Genomic DNA, 20,374 nt, shown 5'->3' with positions numbered 1-20,374 from the left:
CTCACGGCTGGTTATTTCTTCGCTCACCTTTCTTTCTTCTTATTTACATTCGATTTGTTCCAATACTTTCCTTATACATTCCTTGGCATTATTGTCTGTTAGATCTCATATATATATTTATATATATAGTACAGTATTTTGACCTACCATGTAGTGCCTGTGGGCGAATTTTATTTGGCTTAAACACAATAAGCATTGACACCGTAACATGAAAATTTACATGGGCTAATTTTCAGCACTAACAGCGCACCAATCTTTCAATATAGATCCATCTAATCTTCAACATCCCTCTAGTACAAATTATCAACTGGCATTCGATCATGTCGCCTGAACGAGCGCTCACAGTGCTGGTGCACGAGCTTGCAAACACAAACATACCAGCTTCGTTCTTGCAGGAAAGCCGGTGAAGCAGCCAGGTGCCCCACCGATGTCATACCGGGTCGGCTTGCCGATGGCGTCGCTAGGCCTTCGAGGAGTACGGCTAAACGGCCACGGGAGATCGCAACACGCGTCTCACGTGGAATTTTCGTCATCGTTATTTTATAGTCACAAATGAACAATAGGTATAGGTGCCCAATGTTCGCGGTATCTTACGGAGTGATGAAGATATCGGTCTAACTACAGCGACGAGACCGTTCGCAGGCACGGTTCTTCCATCGTTCCGGTAAGTAGTTCGCTGTGTACCGCCGGCCACATGATTCATCGTATCTGCGATCGCGTTCACACTTGATGTTTGACAACAATTGTTGCATAGAAAAAATGATGTAAGTTTATCTGAGCTGTAGTGCAGGAGAAAATATTTTCTGTGAAAGAAATTGTATGCGAGAGAGGAAGACGACAATGTTGAAAGTGCAGCAAAACCTAGCCTCGATCTTCTATTTTTCTTTGTTTTGTGTTATTTCCCGTCATTCTCCTGAAGACGTCTGCGGCATCAAGAAAATTTAGCCCTTACCGGGCCCTCTCCGAGAATTGGCGACGGGAAAGAAGAGTTGACTGGAAGAAGGGTGCGATTCCGGGACTTCAACCATGGCCGGCTATGCTAGTGACCAGGACAGATGTCTGATTCATCCCATACGCCATCAAAACGACCAGACCAAGGAGCTGGCGAACGTAACTTCGGCGACGCCAATGAACCTATAACTCTTGACGATGCATTCACAATAGTGGGACCCGACGAGAAGGTAGTCGATTGGTCGCACATAGAAGACGACAACTTCAATATGGTAAGCCACCGCAAAAGCCAAGCTGTGGGTATTCCGGTGATTATATGACCTGCAGAGAGCGAAAAAGACTTAAGACAGGTGAACCCTATTGCTTTGCATTCTGCGGAGAAATCAGTCATTGACGCTGAGCCAGTTAGGAGTTATTTCACTGCTCAAAGTTCGCTACTGCTATCAGTAGCTGAGTAGCAAGTGAAAGCGCTTTTCAGGTGTGGCAAGCTGCGTGGTGTAGCAGTTAGTGCTCGTCTTCCTAATGCTTACCTGCGAAACCCCTGCTTGATCCAAGGTATTTCGAAATGATACACAGAAGCGGATTTTCTCGGATACATGAAACCCCAAGGCATATTTCACGTCAGGAGAATTGTTAGAAGAGAAGAGTTTTCTACGAATTAGTGGAAAGTTAGACCCACGGACGCGGTGGTACTTGCGTTTACTCCAAACACCGAGTGACCTCTGACTATTAACCTTGGCTGCACTCGACATGAAACCGCTGAATACACAGAGCCACCACCGAGGGGCTTTAAATGACAACGTTTTTGGTCGCGTGGCAATTATGCAAAGGAGAGCTTCGATACAAGCGCTGTGGAGGTCCACATGACTTTAAAATTTGCAAAGCAGACTCTAAATGCGCGAACTGCGATAGGGACCATCTGGCCAGTTATAGTGGGTGCCCATTTCGAGTGAGTGCGCCGCATAAACGAAAAGCCTTTCTTATGGAGCCTAAATCAACTAAACTAACTACTGCCCGGTCAGTTGCTCAATCACCTGAGGATTTTCCACTGATGAAAGACAGAATAACAACTAGTCCAAAAATTGTACGTGAGGTGCAATCAGAAGATTGCTTCTTGAAAACACCGGGCAATGCGAGTCAAGCAAACCAAGGAACCATGCCAACTGAGCCTACTCATAACTTTTCTATGCAAGTTACCTATGCCAGAGTACTGAAACAAGAATTCAAGCAGAAGACGAAGAAACATGAGTAAAATATCCGCGACACTTAGACAGCCGAAGAAGCTGATGCCTCCAAGATTTCCTCCGTGGATGCTTTCACCTCTTGATATTAAACAGTGCGTCCCAGGAATTGACGAAGCAAAAAGACGTATTGCACAGACCGCACTGCTGTAGACTACTCTCGTCTACTTAGCCCAGCATTAAACTCAGCATTCTCATATTTATATGACGTCTCAACTACTCAGGAGATCTCGTCAAAGGGCCCCTATGTTCCCTCTACAGGACAAAGTCTATCCTATTGGCTACATCTCAGGACATCATGAATGACAGCAGAACTTCATAGAAATAAAAAAAAGGCAGTCCTCTAGATCATTCGTCAAACGCCGAACCGATGGGTGATCTTCACCGACTCTAAGGGAGCTCTACAAATATTATTCAGCCTCTTAAAGAAAACAAATTTTCACCTGATTTATTTTGATATAGCATCCTTACACCACTTGGCTATTATCACGGTTCAGGCTATCGCATTTCAATGGGTAGCTGCTCATTGCGATATACTGGCCAATGATAAAGCCAGTATATCGCAATGCGGCCTGCAAAGGACTTCAAAAGCAAAATTACAGGTGAACCTATTTCACTAAATCAGATGCTTCGCAGCTAGCTAAGCGGCTTGCTTCCGGAGAAAACAAGAGGCTATGGAACCTCCCGACACATCATTATGCTTTCCTCCACTCTATCGACCCACATCTAAGGACTAGACTCCCATCCTGAATTCTTCGACACCTGGAAACTCTCTACCACCATCTCCGGCTGAACAGTGCTTATGGAAACAAGTCGCGGTATCACTTCGGTCAAGTAGACAGTCCATACTGCAATAACTGTGCCTCCATATAAACTGTAAAACCTATGTTGTTTAAGTGCTGAGCGTATGCCGTTGAGCGTGCGCTCTATGAGCACTGCATGCATCTGTTAACCCAAAAAACTTTATCAGTTCGTTGTGTCCTGGGCCCTTTCCACAGCTTCATGCAACAGAGCCAAGCGATGAAACTTTCATTCACGTATTTTGAAAATTTGGTCAGCTAGACAAACTGTAGGGGCACCTTGAAAACTAAAGTCGTGCTGTCAGCACACGTCTCCGCCCGAGAGAAAAAAAAATGTCTGTATATTTACTTTTTCTTCTTTTCATTTTATTTCTCAATACCTTTTCTCTCTCTCTTCTTGCCTTTCAGTCCCTAATTACCTTCCTTACGCAGAGTAGCAAGTCAGTGACATGCACACGCCGGCAAAAGTCTCTGCTTTTCAATTAAGAGCTCTCTCTCTCTCTCTGCGACACTGCGGAGGTTGTTCGTGTTCTGTTTGCCGCTCTAAGTTCTCACGTAGCGACAATAACCTCAGGTACTCGAAGACCATGCTGCAGGTCGTGCTGGCTCTAGAATCAGTGCAGCTTGGTTTTTTCGGGAACAACCAGCAGTAGCATTCCAAAGGCCAAGCCTCAGTAGACGTTAAATTGCCGAAAAGTGCCATTCATAATGCAGTGGAATTGTGCCGGTATTGTTGTTCGCATTAATGAACTACACCTGTTTTTGAGAGGATATCAAATTCCGATCTTGCCTCTTTCGGTAGTCAGATTAACGAACAAAGATCAATTACTGGATCCGTCACTCATAAGAACCCCGCCATGATGACTTTTCCTATTGGAAGCGCTGCTGTGTATATACGAACAGATACACCACACGTAGCACTCAATGTGGCGGACTTGTGCACAGATGTTACAGAAGTTTGTGCGATCTGGGTACAGATAGGAAACCGCAAAGTCAGCATTGCATTGGTGCATGCGTCACCTCACAAGAAAATTTCCATCGAAAAGGTTTTGGAGATGTGTGTCATGGTTGCCCAACTCCACACACGATTTTTGGTGATTTTAATGCGCATCACATGGAAACAATTCCATGTGATGCGCATTGGGGGATCAGAGTTCATTGGGGAACGAGAGTTCGGATGCACGTGGACGTTGTCTGGAAAATGCTATTCATCAGCTAGACTTATGCATTGCGAATGATGGTAGTGTAACATCCTTTTGGGCCCCCAGCTTGTACAAGTATTATTGATTTGACGTTGCATACAAGTGACGTTCAGCACACGTGTTGCACAGCTCCGGACAGAATGGGCAGTGATAATTTCCCCATATATATTAATGTTGCTGGCTACCAATTGATGGTAGCTTATTCCTGCAAAGCAGCCGATTGGTATTGCTCCGGAGAGCATCTAGATCACCAATCAGGGGTTATGTTTCACAATATGCTGGCGAAAAAAGCGGTAGCAACCACTATATTTAAGCTACCTGTGCATTTCCCAGCCCCGAACTTAAATCTCCGTAATTTGTGTGCAGCTAGAAGAAGGGTAGAGAAAAGGCTTATGCGAAGAGGTGGTGAACCTGCTAGCAAAACTCAGTTCAACAGACTTATTGTAGTAATACGGCGACACAGCAACAAATTTCAGAGGAAACAATGGGCAACATTTTATGAGAGTTTAAGTATGTTTACTCCACTTTGAAGGATATGACGAGTAGTAAATAGTGTCGGAATCACGCCCGAGCCTTGGAGACCATTTATTGCCCTCGCGTTATTCAAGAATACATCAATGCCGTCTCTAGCCAAAGAGTTTGCTGACGTGCATGTAAGTGGAGGAGGAAGTGAACCACCTTACCCACTTCTGCCTCATTCTATACCTCGCATGGACGCACCTTTCCTGCTACGGGAGCTTACGTCTCCGTTGACGCTGTGCTTCTGAACCTGACAGAATTACAAACCAAATAATCTCAAATCTACCTGCAGAAGTAAACAGAAGGCTTCTGATGCATTTGAACTATGTTTGGGAGTCGGGAAACATTCTTCAAGCATAGAAAATGGCCTGGGTCATGCCAGTACTGAAGCCAGGTAAAGACGGAAGAGAACTGGAATCATACAGACCAGTATCACTAACTTCGTGAGCAGCGAAGCTGATGGAGAAGCTGGCTTGTGTTCAGCTGACATGGTGAATGGAGAATCACAAGGCCCTTCCAGCTTGTATGGCTGTGTTTCGGCAATGGTTGAGTGCACAGGACAACATCTTGGACTTGGTTGGTGACATAGAACACCTACGAGCTTTTCAATTCTGTCAATATTCCTGGACGTTTAAAAAGCGTACGACTACGTGTTTAGAGGTACGTTGGTTTGTGATCTTGCGTCAATGGGAATAACAGGGCACTTTTCACGCTTTGTTCAGGCGTTTCTTAGTGATCGCTTCATGCAGGCGAAGTTAGGGACAGGGCTCAGTAGCTCTAAAAAAATCACCAGAGGAGTGCCACAGGGCAGTGTCCTGTCTAACATGATGTTCAATGCGGCCATGGCTGGTTCACCTAATGCTCTCAAGACTGTGAGCAACGTAGTACAAATATCCATTTGTGCCGACGACATATGCATCCGGCTGTCTGGATATCAGCACAAGCGATTAGAAATGATTGGCCAAAGAGTTATACTCTCCGCACAAACCTATCTTGAATCTATTGGACTAACAAAATTCGCTGAAAAGTCTCAATTCATGCTAATTCCAGGTATGCGAAGACGAGAAACAAGGATGAAAGTATTATTTCTTGATGCAATAATTAAGCAACTTAAGTATATGAGAGTCCTTGGAGTCACACTGGACTCCAGGATGAATTGGTGACGGGCAGTAGACAAGACAATGTCAGCGCTGTCACCCCGAGTAAACAATCGTCGAAGGGTGGGAAGATCAAGCTGGGGGAGCCACCCAAATAAAGTTTCACGTCTAGTGTCGCTTCCGTTTCTTTTTATTCTATTTTCTTAGTACAATCGCTTGGCATCTTTTAAAATGGCCATTAGAATGATTGATTACGTATTAAAGCGCGACTGCAAAGCATTAATAAAGGGCTGGGCTTTAAGCTTCTTACGAAGATTATCTCTCCTTTTAATATATTACAATAAAGATTCACTGATCCAAGGCTTTCTTGGCGATCCAAGTTTTACTTGTGCCAAATTGAGCATTCTGATAGTTTTTCAAAAAAACATTCAAAAGCTTTAACGCCGCATTGTTCTTCAAACACATTAGTCCAGTCGATATGGTTCTTACATATATTTCTGACCGAAAGCGTGATGAGTGACCTATGCAAAAAAGAGTAGAGTAATGGTCTGTTGTGGCATATTCGCCTATTCCAGCGGCGCTAATATCTGCAGGAAAGCTAGAAAGCAGATGGTCAATTGAAGTATTGGGGTCACCTATCTGACATCTAGTTGGAACAAAAATTAGGGATGAGAGACGGCAGTTAAGGTGAGTGCGTAAATATTCGGAACATGATTGGTTGTTAGGGTCGATGATGTTGATGTTAAAATCACCACATATAACCATATCTTTGTTTTCATCAACTAGTTTGTTCAATAACTGCTCAAATTATTTACAAAACTCAATGTATGAATATGAGCGTGAACGACAGATGCACGCAATTCTGTTGTTACGTTTAGAAGGAAGCTGCAGGCTACTACTGTCAACTTCTAACCATACTGATTCACAGACAGTGATGAAAAACAAGATGACGAAGGCGTTTATATGATAATGATGATTTTACTAAAATGGCTGAACCACTACTACGATAACCTTCGCGGTGAGAATATTCAGGCGTGTAACCAGAAAGACCGTATAAATGTTCGTCATGGGATGTTAACCACGTTTAACATAGGCATACAAAAAACAGGCATAATCCAGAACACAAAAAAATGCGATGAGATCGTCATGATGCTTACGAACACTTCGTATGTTTAAATGCAATAGGGGTAATGTGGGTTGCTTTTTTCTTAAGCAGAGTTTTCGCCTAATTGAGAGTAAAGACAGGGTTATCCATGATGATTAAGAAGTTATTATTTCAAGCACGGAACGTAATTATTTCCCTACTTGAATACTGATAGATCTTTCAGACTCGATATGCGATAAACACGGGTATCTTCCGACTTTCTGGCGTTAATAGTACGGTTATCGGTCCACAAAAACTTCCAACCCTTAGACTTCTTTCAAACCTTAGACGTGACAGTAATTGTCAATTGTGTGTTTTCCAATTGCCTCTGATCTCTCCGAGTGAGTCATTTTACGAGCGGCTGGAAAAGCTTCATCGTGAAGTCCTCAGAGTCACTTTTGAAGTGCCAAACTTTGCAGCGAGCATACAGGTGCTTCATGAAGCTCGTCTTCCGCCATTATGTCTTCTCGCCTCTCAACGACTGCTGGCACTGCTTTGCCGACTTGGCGAATAAAGCCCAGGACGAGCAGTACTCAGTCGCCTTCGGCGACACACGGATTCGTGAGCTCTCATGGTCCTCAACTACCTTCACCATCTTATTGTTTTTCCTAAACAAGGACAACTTCGACAGGACCCACCTTCGTCACAAGAAGATGTCGACAGTCAGGTGACGAGTCCACGAATGCACAGCAAGCATTCCACACCCATAGCACAAGTACGTTCTTTTGTAGTTGAATATATTGAAGAAAAGTACGCCGACCATTTGAATGTTTTCACTGATAGATCAGTCGACATAGTGCGCGGAGCAAGCGCTGCAGTGTTTATGATCCCGTCTCTAAAGGCATCCTGGGCAGCGCGACTCAAGTGCGTTGTTTCATCGAAAGCATGTGAAAGCCTGGCAATTCAGGCAGCCCTGAAGAAACTGAAGTTTTGTAGGCAGCAACAAGTCGTGCTTTTTTCGAACAGTAAGTTCGCTTTGCAGTGGCCTAAACTTGAATTGGATTTGGATCTATGCATTAAAAGATCACTGCGAATCATTCAAGACCTGCATGGCGTTGGTATAACCATTAAGTTTTAATGGATTCCATCCCATGTGGGTATGGCGGGTAATGAGGTAGCTGTCACACTTGCCCGGAGTGCTATGGAGCTTGCATCAACAAAGAAGGGTCCCAAAGACAATCAGCGTATTTTATGAAAAACTGTCAATAAGTATTTTCACTCGTTATGGCTGACGCCTCACCAGCCATGTGTGACAAAAGGGCTATCAAGGGAAGAAGCCTGCTTGTCCATCGCATCCGAACGGGATCAGCACGTGCACCAGCATGGATCTACAAGATAAGACTCTCCGCGACGCCCTTGTGCCCGAAGTGCAAGGAAAACGGTGATATAGAACACTATTTGCTTAAGTGTCGTGAGCTTAAGAAGGAAAGGCAATGTTTGTTTGGGGCACTGCAACGCATAGGCTCGCCATGTGAGAGCGTGACTGATATTGTGTTTTCGCGTGGTCACTCGATCTTCAGGAAACAGGTGTCGCGACTTCTCTTGAAGTTCTTGAATGCAACAGACCTGATATGTGACTGGTGATAAGGGATAATTATGTTTGGGGTTTAGTGCAGCGAGATGAGCACCGGCACAATACTGCACGCGGAATAGCACAGAGGCCGCCGTCGTATGCAGGCTTACGTCGCACTATGCAGGATATTTATTTTAAGAGCCTACTCATGCTTAGTTAAAAAACAAAGGACATTAGCAACAATTAGCAAAGAGAAAACCGGGCGAGGTAATGGCCGGCGAATTATGCAGGGCTAGATCCACCGGTCACCTACAGCATCGTTAACCTTAACCTTCATGCGACGTTTCCTTCGCGTGTGCCGGCGAGGCACTCACATAGGTAGCCAGCTTGAAACCGATGACGCGAGAAGCGTACTTTTTATATATCGTTTTGAAAATGTGGCCAGTGAGTGCGGGGGTACATGACCACTGATGAAGAGCTTACTTTTATTAGCGTTGTCAGTGTTATTCGCAGTTCAGCACATTGAAGCGAGTTATCCGCATTGCCTGTGTTTGCGGAGACATTCACTTGGTTTCGGCCCACCCGTCCAGGTATGGTGGAAACGCGAGGGCACTTGCTGTGCACACTGACGTGTTTTACTTGCCTCACATAAAATCTTCTATTCGATTCATAATGCTTTGTTTTCACTGTGGCGTGTAACCAATATAACTTGTTTTCATGATGGCCTACCGCGCCGAGAATTGCAGTGCAACATTGACAGAAGGCCACAGAACACCTATGTACCACCATTTAGAGAAAGGAAACTGTACCTTTGACAATGAAACAAAAATAAGGGTAGCGGTGGCGTTGTGAACTAACTTATCCAACCTATAGATCGTGCTGCTAAGACTATCATATCAATTGCGTTGGGGCAATATTGCGGGTGCTCTGGTGGCGGGTACAGGTGGTAGCGGTGCATGCCCGCAGGTTTTGGGAGTTCGTTTGTTGCTGTTGCGGGGTGGTATTCGTGCTCTGCGCAGCCTAACTTTACTTTAAATATTTTCGCTATGTCACCAGATGATCAAAAGGCCCCAACTTGCAAAAAAAAACACGCCAAGCAAGTAAGCTTACGTTGTTTATTGACAATCGTGAGTGTAGCAGTATACATGTAAACAAGAAACACTGTTTTTTACAGAGATAAACCATACATACAAAACAAAGTAATAACTATCTGTTTGATAAAATCACCCACTTAAACTGTGCAACTTTCCCTCTTGTCTTGTTCATTCTGACAACAATATTTGCACTGGACACCGCTTGCACACTACATGCTACCGGGCTGCCCGTTGTCTTTCTCACCACAGATGCCTTCAAGATGTGCAGTGTCAGTACGATCAGCCTGAGCCGTAATTTGTTATTTGACACCACACTGGCGAGTGGCCCATCACGTTGAATACAATGAAATGACCCGACGCGGTCCTGCTAGAAATCACTGCATATAACATTGTTCTCGATATTGTGCATAATTTCTGTGGTCTTGCCTACGCATTCAATTTTTTTACGATTAACTTGGTCAACTTATAGTAGTGCTAAGCACGTCAATTCTGGCAAAACATCATTTACAGGATCATGTTAAAAAAGAAACCTAGTTTACGTTTCAAAAGAGGTAAAATTATTGCAGTGACAGAAACTTTGTTTGTGTAACAGTTGGCGAATAATGAAAGCCTGAGTCAAACATTCAAACATTATTGTGAAAGTTTCACGAATGACAAACTCAGAGAATGAGCTACTCTTGCCCTTTCTCGCCCAGTGTTGATAAGCTGACCCACTAGATAATAGATGCTTGTTTTTATTTTCCAAAAAAAACACTCATTTGTAAAAAAAAGAAATTATGCACCAGTGGACAGCACTCACAATACACTACTCAAGACATATACGTATACATTAAGAACATATGGAACACTAGTAACACTAGACAGCTGAGACGTGCTGGAAGCCACAGCAGCAATCATGTTGAAAAAACAGCATTGAGGAATCATTTCAGGTAAATCTGTATAATGAAATTTTCTACGATGGTCATTCATAAAGTAAGGGCCATTTCTTAATATTTCGATATTTTCACGTCAGACTGAAGAGTTATATGCACAGCACAGTCAGCTACTTCTCAACAAAAGTTCAGAAGTGATTGTTCTGGCTCAGTAGTCGTCCCGTTGTCGGCGAATGCAGACAACACTGTTTGTGAATATTGTTGTTCCCACCTGCTGTGAGATGCACACTATATACACTTTTGCATGCAAAATAATCCCTAGCTTTTCGAATTCACGGGGAGTTGTGTATTGTTTATGGACCCACTGGGACGACTAAAACATGTGTCAGAACATTGAGTTGCGACTACTGATATGGCTGAACGAACGTGTACGACAAAGAGTAAAGTGCCACGCTAAGCATCCAGACGAACCGAATTGTTCATGTGGGCTGGATATTGCAAAAGGTCGACGAATAACAGATAGTGTTTCGTAAGACAAAGTTCCCCTTGTCGGCCTCACTACAATTTGCACAATTGTAGCTGATATGCCCAGACATCACAAAGCTTGTTCAAGCTCGGTTCCAAAAATGCTTACTGACCAACTTAAACACCAAAGAACGTCAAGTGGACGAGCGTTTTGGGACTGCTACTAATAAGAAAGAAACGATTTATTTTCGCACAGTGTTGCACAGGTGATTACGCCCAATAGTGCATGCAATTGCAAAAACAACACAGTGGTGCCTCCAAACCCTTTCACAAAAACCGAAAAAAATTCAAGTAATTAGCCTACTCCAGTTAGAAAACGATGGATATCATTTTTCAAGTCGGAAAGGGCATTATTAGGTTTTAATTTCATAAAATCTGGTACACAGTTACAGCTGACGTACAAATCTCCGATAATATGAACACATTGGTATCTACAACAACGAATTAAAGCTGGAAGCCCCTTGTTTTCGTTGCTGCTCGCAGAAGTCTGTTCAGAAGGATCACAACACTTGGAAAAATCAAACTAAACTTCAGTTAGGAGAGGTGGAAAACAACCGAACAGCAGCATTTCTGAGCAGATGAGATTTCTGATTCTGAACTAGAGCTCCTAGACAAGCTACGAATGATGGTCATGGAGTCGAAGTGAAAGAAATGCAAGCGAATCCAAATTACTGATTAATTTTTATTTCGATTTCATCACGTAACAGTGTCATGTGAACAAACATGTTTTCGAACCTAAATGTTGACATATGTTTCAACATTAGGCTTACTGCTTGCGCGCATGTCGGTGCTTGTTTATGGCGTATCACCATCATCAGCCTGATTACACCCACTGCGAGGCGATGCCCTCTTCCATAATCCACCAATCAACTTCGTCTTGCGCTTTCTGCCACCACGTTATACATGCGAACTTTTTAATCTCATCGGCCCACCTATCTTTGAAATTTGCCTTCGTTCATTTGACTTCTCTGCGAATTCAGCCAGTTATCCCTAATGACCAGCGCTTACCCTGCCTGTGCTACTTGCCCGGCTCATGTCCGTTTCTTCTTCTTGATTTGATTTATGATACCCTTAACCCCGGTTTGTTTCCTGACTCACAATGCTTTCTTCTTGTCTCTTAAAGTTAAACCTACCATTTTCCTTTTTATTGGTCGCTGTGTCGTCCTCAATTTAATGTGAACCCTGCTTGTAAGCCCCCAGGTTTCTGCTCTGTGTGTAAGTACTTGTAAAAGGCAGCTGTTATATACCTTCCTCTTGAGGGTTAGTGATGTACTATCATTCATGATTTGAGAATTCTTGCCGAATGTGATCCACCCATCCTCATTCTTCAAGTTATTTCACTCTCACGGTTCGACTCCATGGTCGCCGACTCTTCAATACATGTCTCGCCTAATGAAGGGATGAGTTCTTGCGCAGTTTCTTCTTTTAGAACTTTGAGAGTGTCACTCCCAACACGCACGTGGAATCAGTAACTTTGTTCAGCACTACTGTAGCTGTACCTACCGTTTTAATGCAGCTGTCCTTACATTCACAGTAATGCATACTCAATCTGAAAAAGAAGTTCTGCTTAATATACACTACTACAAGCCTACTTTTTACCCAGATGTATGGGACATTCTATGCAAAGTTTGACTCATAAAGTGAAGCACGTTATGTCCACCCTATCCTATGTACTGTCCAAGAAGTTTGAATCCTGCGCATTTCCTATAAACTCAGTAATTTATAAAGCAGGCAACAACAATCTGTGCAGCCTAATTCGTACAGCTTGAACATAGACTATCACTGCGTTTCAGTATAAAGCTTTCGTTTGTCCGCCTGGTATATTGGTGGCGAATAGGGTTGTCACTATGGCAACTATTGAACTTCTTACGACTGGACGTGGGTAGCTTGGAAATCAATGGTCTCTCATATGTGCAGTTTTCTGAAAAGACGAAAAAAAAGACAGAGTCATAAGGAGTGTAAGACAGAAATGACTGAACAAAATAGGTTGAATAAATAAAGTGTTTTCAACCATACCTTGCGAGGATTTTGGCCCATAAGCTTTCTTTCAGAGATGACACATTCTCCGCTGACTTGAGGTAGGTTCAACGAAGAAGCAGCTAAGTGTACACTGATATGAGCAGTTTCTTGGAGGCTCCCTTTGGGTTGTAAGGGTAAACAACAGTCGCTGTTACTCAACAGAAGTGTCAATTGACTTTCGATGCATGACTAAAAAAAATGTGTATGAAGACACGTATTGCGTATAATAAAAGTAACGTGGACATATCTGATCGGTATTTTTGTGAATTTATCTTGTGTGTGACATTTTAATAAATTTGTTTTAATGACGTTCTTCAGAGGAAAAAAGCTAGCTGTTTGCCCAACTGTATAAGCTATACGGTTCGTGCAAATGTATATGCTGGATTGTAAACGTACGAGAAACGTACGAATGCGTGTATGTACAAAAAGTTCACTTGACTCTACCACGCATTAAGTTAATGAGCATGCACTGCAGCAGACTCATTTAGAGCAGGAATAGGTGAAACTAATGCTGTAATGATGTGATCTGTGTTACAAGGGTTAGCAGTAAAGATAGATAGAGCGAATGTGGCAACCTGGCAAACAGTCTCAAACATTCACGAGGTGTGCATCTCATCAGCTGTACAAGTTGAAAACATTACGAATTGTTAGAAACTGTAGCGCATGCAAGAGAAAGGGGCCATGTTTAGGAGTAAATCAGCGCATTTTCACTCACCAGCGAGCACGCCTACACTGTGCGTGATTATTCCGTTTTCGTAGGTAGTCTTTGGGCGATTTGCCAGCGTTGAATTTTCATGCTGGAAGCTGCGCAGCCGGACGTCAGTGAAGCACATCAGCTGCCAAGGTTCAAAAGGCTGTAGACACGTTCGCTTCGTTGTAGTGGCTCGTAAACCTGACACACAAGCTCGTAATATTATATCGAGGCTGAAATAAAATGGAGCTTCATAATTCCGATTGATAAAAACAGTCGCGCCCAACCGTGGTCACAATTAGAACAAATTTACTGACATAAACGCAATCGATGCCGATGGGCTGCTGCTTTTCAAGAATCAAGATAATCTCAATACTTGAAGCTTAAACAGTCACCGCTCTTCTAATAATAGTAAATGTAATACAAAAATATTCTCCTCAATTTTTATGGAAAACGACGTGGTAATTAATCTGGTAGTGGTGTTCTCATACATTCTGGAATAAATATTTTAGCCGCATTGAGCGCCCCTAACAGGGAAATACACACTATCTTATCCTACCGCTTAAAGAGGACTTAGTAGTTCCACTATACGCGCACATCACGAAACTCGCCGTAGTCGATTTTTTCGCCTTCTACGGCCATCGCGAGAACTTGAGAGTTTCTGGGGCCTGAGAAGGCGATCGCGGAGCCATTACCCTTCGCGTTGGTCCTTTCAATGCCGGGCGTTTGCGCGAGACATGCACTGTCACTGCATTTAGTCTCTGTTCGACGAACGGTTCGTTCGTTAGTTTAATGACTGCAGTTTGTCCAACTTTGTCTAATTTCGACTTAGAGTGAACGGAACGTTTCTTTCGACGGTTTCGGCCAAAGTCTGACCATCAGGTATGAGCATACATGTTGTTCGCTTCAAAACTATGATATTTTGGGCGAGAAAAATGAACTAGAAAGAACGGCGAAACAGCGAGGAGAAGGTGAAAAAAAGAAGGAAGAGACAGAGGAGGGAGAACAGGGTGGAGAAATTTCCAAGAGTCATTGCGCTATTCGAGTGGCGTCGTGAGTGTTTGTTTTTTAGAAGCATCGCCTTCAGTGTGCTTTTATGGTGTTCCCTTTAGTTTAGATGGTGGGTGGCTGAAGAAAGGTCTCGCGTTTCGCGAAAACTTTTTCTGACCGTCACTACTTGGTGGCTTGGGCTGTAATGGGACTGATGGTTGACATCTTTCTCCTAAGCTTTCTGGAGTGTGAGACGGCCTCCCGGTGCTCCTGGGAGGTGGTGCGGGCACAAAAGATTTTCAAAGAGGTGTCTCACATCGAAGGCGCTGCGCTTAGTGTCGACAGAAAAAAAATTGCGTTTAAATTGAATATCAAGTTGCTATGAGAATCTGCCTTTAGGAGCTCTTAGTTGTGTATGTGGAAGCTGTTAGACATGTCACCTTTGAAACCATTGATCGGTTAGTAAGGTACATGAAAAATCATTTAAAAATATTGTCTTTCAGAGTTTCTGATATTTCAGAGAGAGTCACACCTCATACACTGATTTAACATCGTCGGGAGAGGCATGAATGAAAGTTGCGGTGAACTTGCAGCAATAAAGTGGTCTAAAGCAATAATAATAATAAATGCACGTCAAAACATCGCGGCACTGTAACTGTGCCGAGGACTGGACAATTATAAATATCTTTCTGTCTCACTGCCTTTTCTGTGTGTTAATGCAGGCCATCTTTATCTATGCAGTGCCTATATATAACGTCCACGCCGCTTTAGTACCGAAGTTCCTCTCAGTGACTCCTGATAAAACTCATCCTGTCAAATATTCGTGCTGTGGGACAAGGTTTCAAACTTTGTTTTCTGTGTATATAAAAGTGTACGTAGAATTTTCGCACCTCTTTTCTAATCCCCGCTAATACTAAATAGCAGTGTGGCACATGCAAAGAGTACTTGTTTGATTCCAGATATGCTTTCAATCAAATATGGGTTTATACTTCTCTGGACAGTATACAAATTGGTGTACACTGTTCCCTCTTTTGCTTCCAGCAACTGTGGTAGCGTAAAGTATATTTCGGTCAAAGAACCAAGATGAATCAAGAAAATTTCGGAAAATTTCACACCTTGCGAGAATTGATTTGATGCTAAGCAGCGGGTCAGTGACAGTTTAGCCTGAACTTACAGGGTTTTAACGAAGCGTAAGGAAGAGGAGTGACGTCCTTTCGTACAAGTGGTACCTGTGTGCACATCATAACCTTACAGGCTACTCTGGTGTTTACAGAGTAGCTTATGGCGTGCGTAAGGTCAGAGCTCACGTTAGAGTACACAGGTAAGTATCGACCAAAATAAGTCTACTTTAGGTTGCGATGATGTGAATGTCATACGTAACTATCATCCACTCTGAATTTGCTACCACTACTTAGTAAAATAGATTTACTAACGAAGAGGTGTTGGCTCTGAATAATTTTTGTCAGGTTGATGCCATATTCATAGGTTATAGTAAAGCGTTTGATATGACGTATCAGAGAGAAATTATTAGTCTGACCGAAATTGTTACTTAAGTTGAAATACTTTGTTATATTGCTGATTAGATACATTTATTGTCACATTATGTTACTTCCCTTGACATTCGTTTTCTGATACGCGAAGGACTCTAAAAAGTTGCGAGTTGGCAGATCCTTCGATCAATGGGGACTTTTATGGTGACCGCTAAGCGTCAGCCAACGTTGAAGTTCTTCAAAAGGAGTGCACTCAACAGCAGCTCTACAGAAGGTATATAGATGAAATAACGCTACCGTTATGTTTTGCCTACACCAGTCATCATACGCATGTGTTATTCTGCATACTGAATAAAATATAACAAATGGTCTTTGCACTTTCTGTCCTCTCTCAGGCGCAATATCATGTTCTTGTTTGATTCCTTTAGCATGTCACATGCAGCTAAACTTGCGGGATCAATCACGCTTTCTCTTTTAGTAATAACTTTGTAAGTTATGTTGGCCTTTCTGCTTCGTGTACTTTCTGTAAACTTGCAGGACACACAAACAGAATACACAAAACAAGGACGGCTGTTCCAAACAATGGAAGATGGCACGGCTAGACGACATGCATCCAGTGGTATTTTCACCATTTCCAAGTAAATACTCAGAATTATTTCTCTTCTCATATGTAGTACTCTTCTTTGAATCAGATGAAAACAATTTTCGGGGGAGTTTCTCCAGTGACATCAACAAAAAGTGTGTACCACTTTTCGCACACGAGCAACCCTGAAGAGGTTAATGACTGCGGGTCTTGCTCTGCAGAGTTTTAACGTCAAACATTGTTAAAACGTTGCAGCGTTATTCTTCGGTGCATATTCACCAGTCATCAAGAGCTCTTGGTGGCAGTATTAGTACATAAAAGCCAATGAGTACTTTTACATAAAACGTCTTTAAACTAGCGAACCAAGGACCAATATCAAGCAATATCGGTTTAGTAAATTTATGTAATTTGCATATGCTTTAGAGTATAGGTAGCACCTACGTAAGCTACACTGACCGAGCTGTTCAAACCACACGAAGAAAAAATAAAACAAAAGATATACTGTTCCAGTGGTTATAGCGCTTCTGAAAACACTCTCATGCGACCCGTGTATTGGTTCTTTGAAATTCTATACGAAGCAAAAAAAGGACCGAAGTGACACAGCAGCACAAAACAATGATGATTTCGCACTTTACATCTAAAAGAGGCAGCAGTGCACAGCACAGATGTGCATCACAACTGAAAAAGAAACAAAAACCACGGCGTTATAGAGACGTGCCTTGACATTGTGGCTGATTTCCTTGTACTTGATAGACTTGAGTCACCATTCTTAACTTTTTGTTTCAGTATTCTTTAATAACTGGTGCAAATCTGCGCTGAGAAAAATATACTGTTTTGTGCCATCTTTTGGATCCTTTTATGTTGCATAGGCTAACTTAAAAGGAATAATTTGCCCTCCTGGCATGAGTTAGCACAAAAATGAATTAGCCAGCTAAACGAGAAACAAATGGCAGTGAAAGTATAGCGAGATTTTTTTACCAACACATTGCTACCAAAAGCGATGTCAGCAGAGAACGCTACTAAGAATAATGGAGAGAGAGGGCAGGGAGTATTTCGCAATGGCTACTGGCAAGACAGAGCTATTGGAGGATTTTGTAGAGCCGTCAATTTTAGAACACTGAGTGTGTCTGCCACCTGAAGGGTGGTTTGGCAAAAGAAGAGGCGTGTGAGGTAAGTGCGGACCCTTATAATACAGCTTTTCAAAGATGCATATGTTAAATACTTTTCGTTGAATCAGTAATAGTTTATTTTCCAAAGACGATTTTATATTTACAATACTCAGCTGACTGTTGTACTGGCAGGTAATAAACCAAGCCTCACGGTTTTGCTCCGCATGAAGCACCTCAAAAAGTTACAATAGGCTGGATGGGGATTCTATATTGCCGATAACCTTAAATGTCTTATTTGTCAGCTGATGGGTCTCAGCGTATAATCATGATAGTGGCCATCTTATGAGACTTATGGATTTGTTAGTTTCAGCAACCACATTATGAATATGTTCTAACCATCTAAGCTTACTAGCGTTGGTGACGACAATATACCTGCCTTATTAAAGCAGTTCTATTTGACGACAAGGCACGAAGATTGACAATGAGAGAGTGCTACTGTAATAGACACATGAACTCCCTGAAGAAGGAGCCTGCAGTGATATAAGATGTTAACTTCCTTAAAAACATTTGGTGTTGAATTTCATTCTCTATAACTGAGTTGTCAACAGCAAGGCAGGTATCTGAGCAATTTTTTATGCGAATGAAATAGTACCTCAATTTGACGTGCATGTCGAAAGAACGGAAAGTGAACAAGGCAATTCGCACAACCGATAAATTAGACTTATAAGCACCAAAAATAGGTGAAAAATGAACTAAAAATAAAGTCAGTCAACCTATCTATTATTAAGCTGTATATGACACATGACTGTGTCATATGCGAGGTTGGATTACAACTCAGCGCGTCTCTCTCTATGTCTACCCGCTGGATAATCTTCTATTAGGAGCACTGCTACGCGCAACGTTTACTTCTGACTCATGTCCAAACGCATACGCAAAGCACAAAATCGTACAAGATACGCTGTGTTGTTTGAATACAACCTGGTTACGATCGACTGAGGTACAAGGTAAACTTAGATATCTTATTTGTCATTCAAACTGACATTCCAAAGAGCCCAAGTTTACGCATAAAAGAAGAGCAGGTCAGTAAATGCCGAAAATGCGTCATTTATAGCAAAAGTTCTTACTACAATCCTACCTATTATTCTAGAAACTGAATGTGCAAAGTTTTATTGTAAACTCAACACCTTACACTACAAAGTACGTACATGCCCTTCGCTTGTCATCTTACTCACGAAGCATTTATTTGCGATGCAATGATTTAAAATACTGCCGCCTTGTGTTTTTGTCTACTTCTACATCCATTCATGCGATCATTACAACGCTTAACAAGTAAACTCGATGCTTGCTGTGGTTCATTGGCTATATTGTTTTTTTGCTTTATGATTATAGTTTTAACAAATAGTTGACTCACGGTTATTTTTATGTCTTCATTTCATGATCTCACTAGTGCAAAAAAGCTTCCTATCAAATACACGCAGTCATCTTTCTAACCAGGTTCAAGCCGGAGTCGCACAGTCGTACATCGTCTATCCCAAGCTGCTTGCCCGTGTCTGGAAGAGCTTCCTTGGGTGGCTATGATCATCGCTCTTCCGAGTTACAAGCCACGCAGAAAGCCAAGTGCGACACGACAGGCATCGACAAATGCTGGTGGGTAGCGTCATCTATAGCAAACGTTCTTACTGCACTCCTACCTATTATTCTAGAAACGGAATGTGCAGAATTTTATTGTAAACTCATCACCTTACACTACAAAGGTATGTACATGCTATTTGCTTGTCATCTTACTCACGAAGCATTTATTTGTGAAGCAGTGATTTAAAATACTGCTTCTGTTTGTTTTTGTCTACTTCTACATCCATTCATGCGATCATTACTACGCTTAACAAGTAAACACGATGCTTGCTGTGGTTCATTGGCTATATTGTTTATTTGCTTTATGATTATATTTTTAACGAAGAGTAGACTCACCATTATTTTTTTGTCTTCATTTCATGATCTCACTAGTGCAAAAAAGCTTCCTATCAAATACACGCAGTCATCTTTCTAACAAGTTCAAGCCGGAGTCGCACAGTCGTACATCGTCCATCCCAAGCTGCTTGCCCGTGTCCGGAAGAGCTTCCTTGGGTGGCTATGATCATCGCTCTCCCGAGTTACAAGCCACGCAGAAGGCCAAGTGCGACACGACAGGCATCGACAAATGCTGGTGGGTTGCGTCATTTATAGCAAAAGTTCTTTCTACACTCCTACCTATTATTCTAGAAACGGAATGTGCAGAATTTTATTGTAAACTCATCACCTTACACTACAAAGGTATGTACATGTCATTTGCTTGTCATCTTACTCACGAAGCATTTATTTGTGAAGCAATGATTTAAAATACTGCTGCCGTGTGTTTTTGTCTACTTCTACATCCATTCATGCGATCATTACTACTCTTAAAAAGTAAACTCGATGCTTGCTGTGGTTCATTGGCTATAATATCTATTTGCTTTATGAAAGAATTTTAACTAAAAGTAGTCTCACGATTATTTATT

General features: G+C 42.3%; 1 long non-coding RNA gene across 1 annotated transcript in view; it reads left to right on the top strand.

The window, feature by feature from the left end:
• The window catches only part of LOC142803394 (uncharacterized), a 79,153-nt gene extending 59,670 nt beyond the window's left edge, over nt 1–19,483 (top strand). Inside the window, exons 2-3 of the long non-coding RNA XR_012894089.1 lie at nt 16,686–16,786; nt 19,335–19,483. This is a non-coding gene — a long non-coding RNA (uncharacterized LOC142803394). The remainder of the gene's footprint in view (nt 1–16,685; nt 16,787–19,334) is intronic.
• The last annotated feature ends 891 nt before the right edge of the window (nt 19,484–20,374 follow it).

This window comes from Rhipicephalus microplus, chromosome 3 (genome assembly GCF_043290135.1).
Source record: "Rhipicephalus microplus isolate Deutch F79 chromosome 3, USDA_Rmic, whole genome shotgun sequence".
NCBI classification, from domain to species: Eukaryota; Metazoa; Arthropoda; class Arachnida; order Ixodida; family Ixodidae; genus Rhipicephalus; species Rhipicephalus microplus.
Note: the sequence above shows the minus strand (reverse complement) of the source record. Positions and strands in the feature narration are given on the sequence as shown.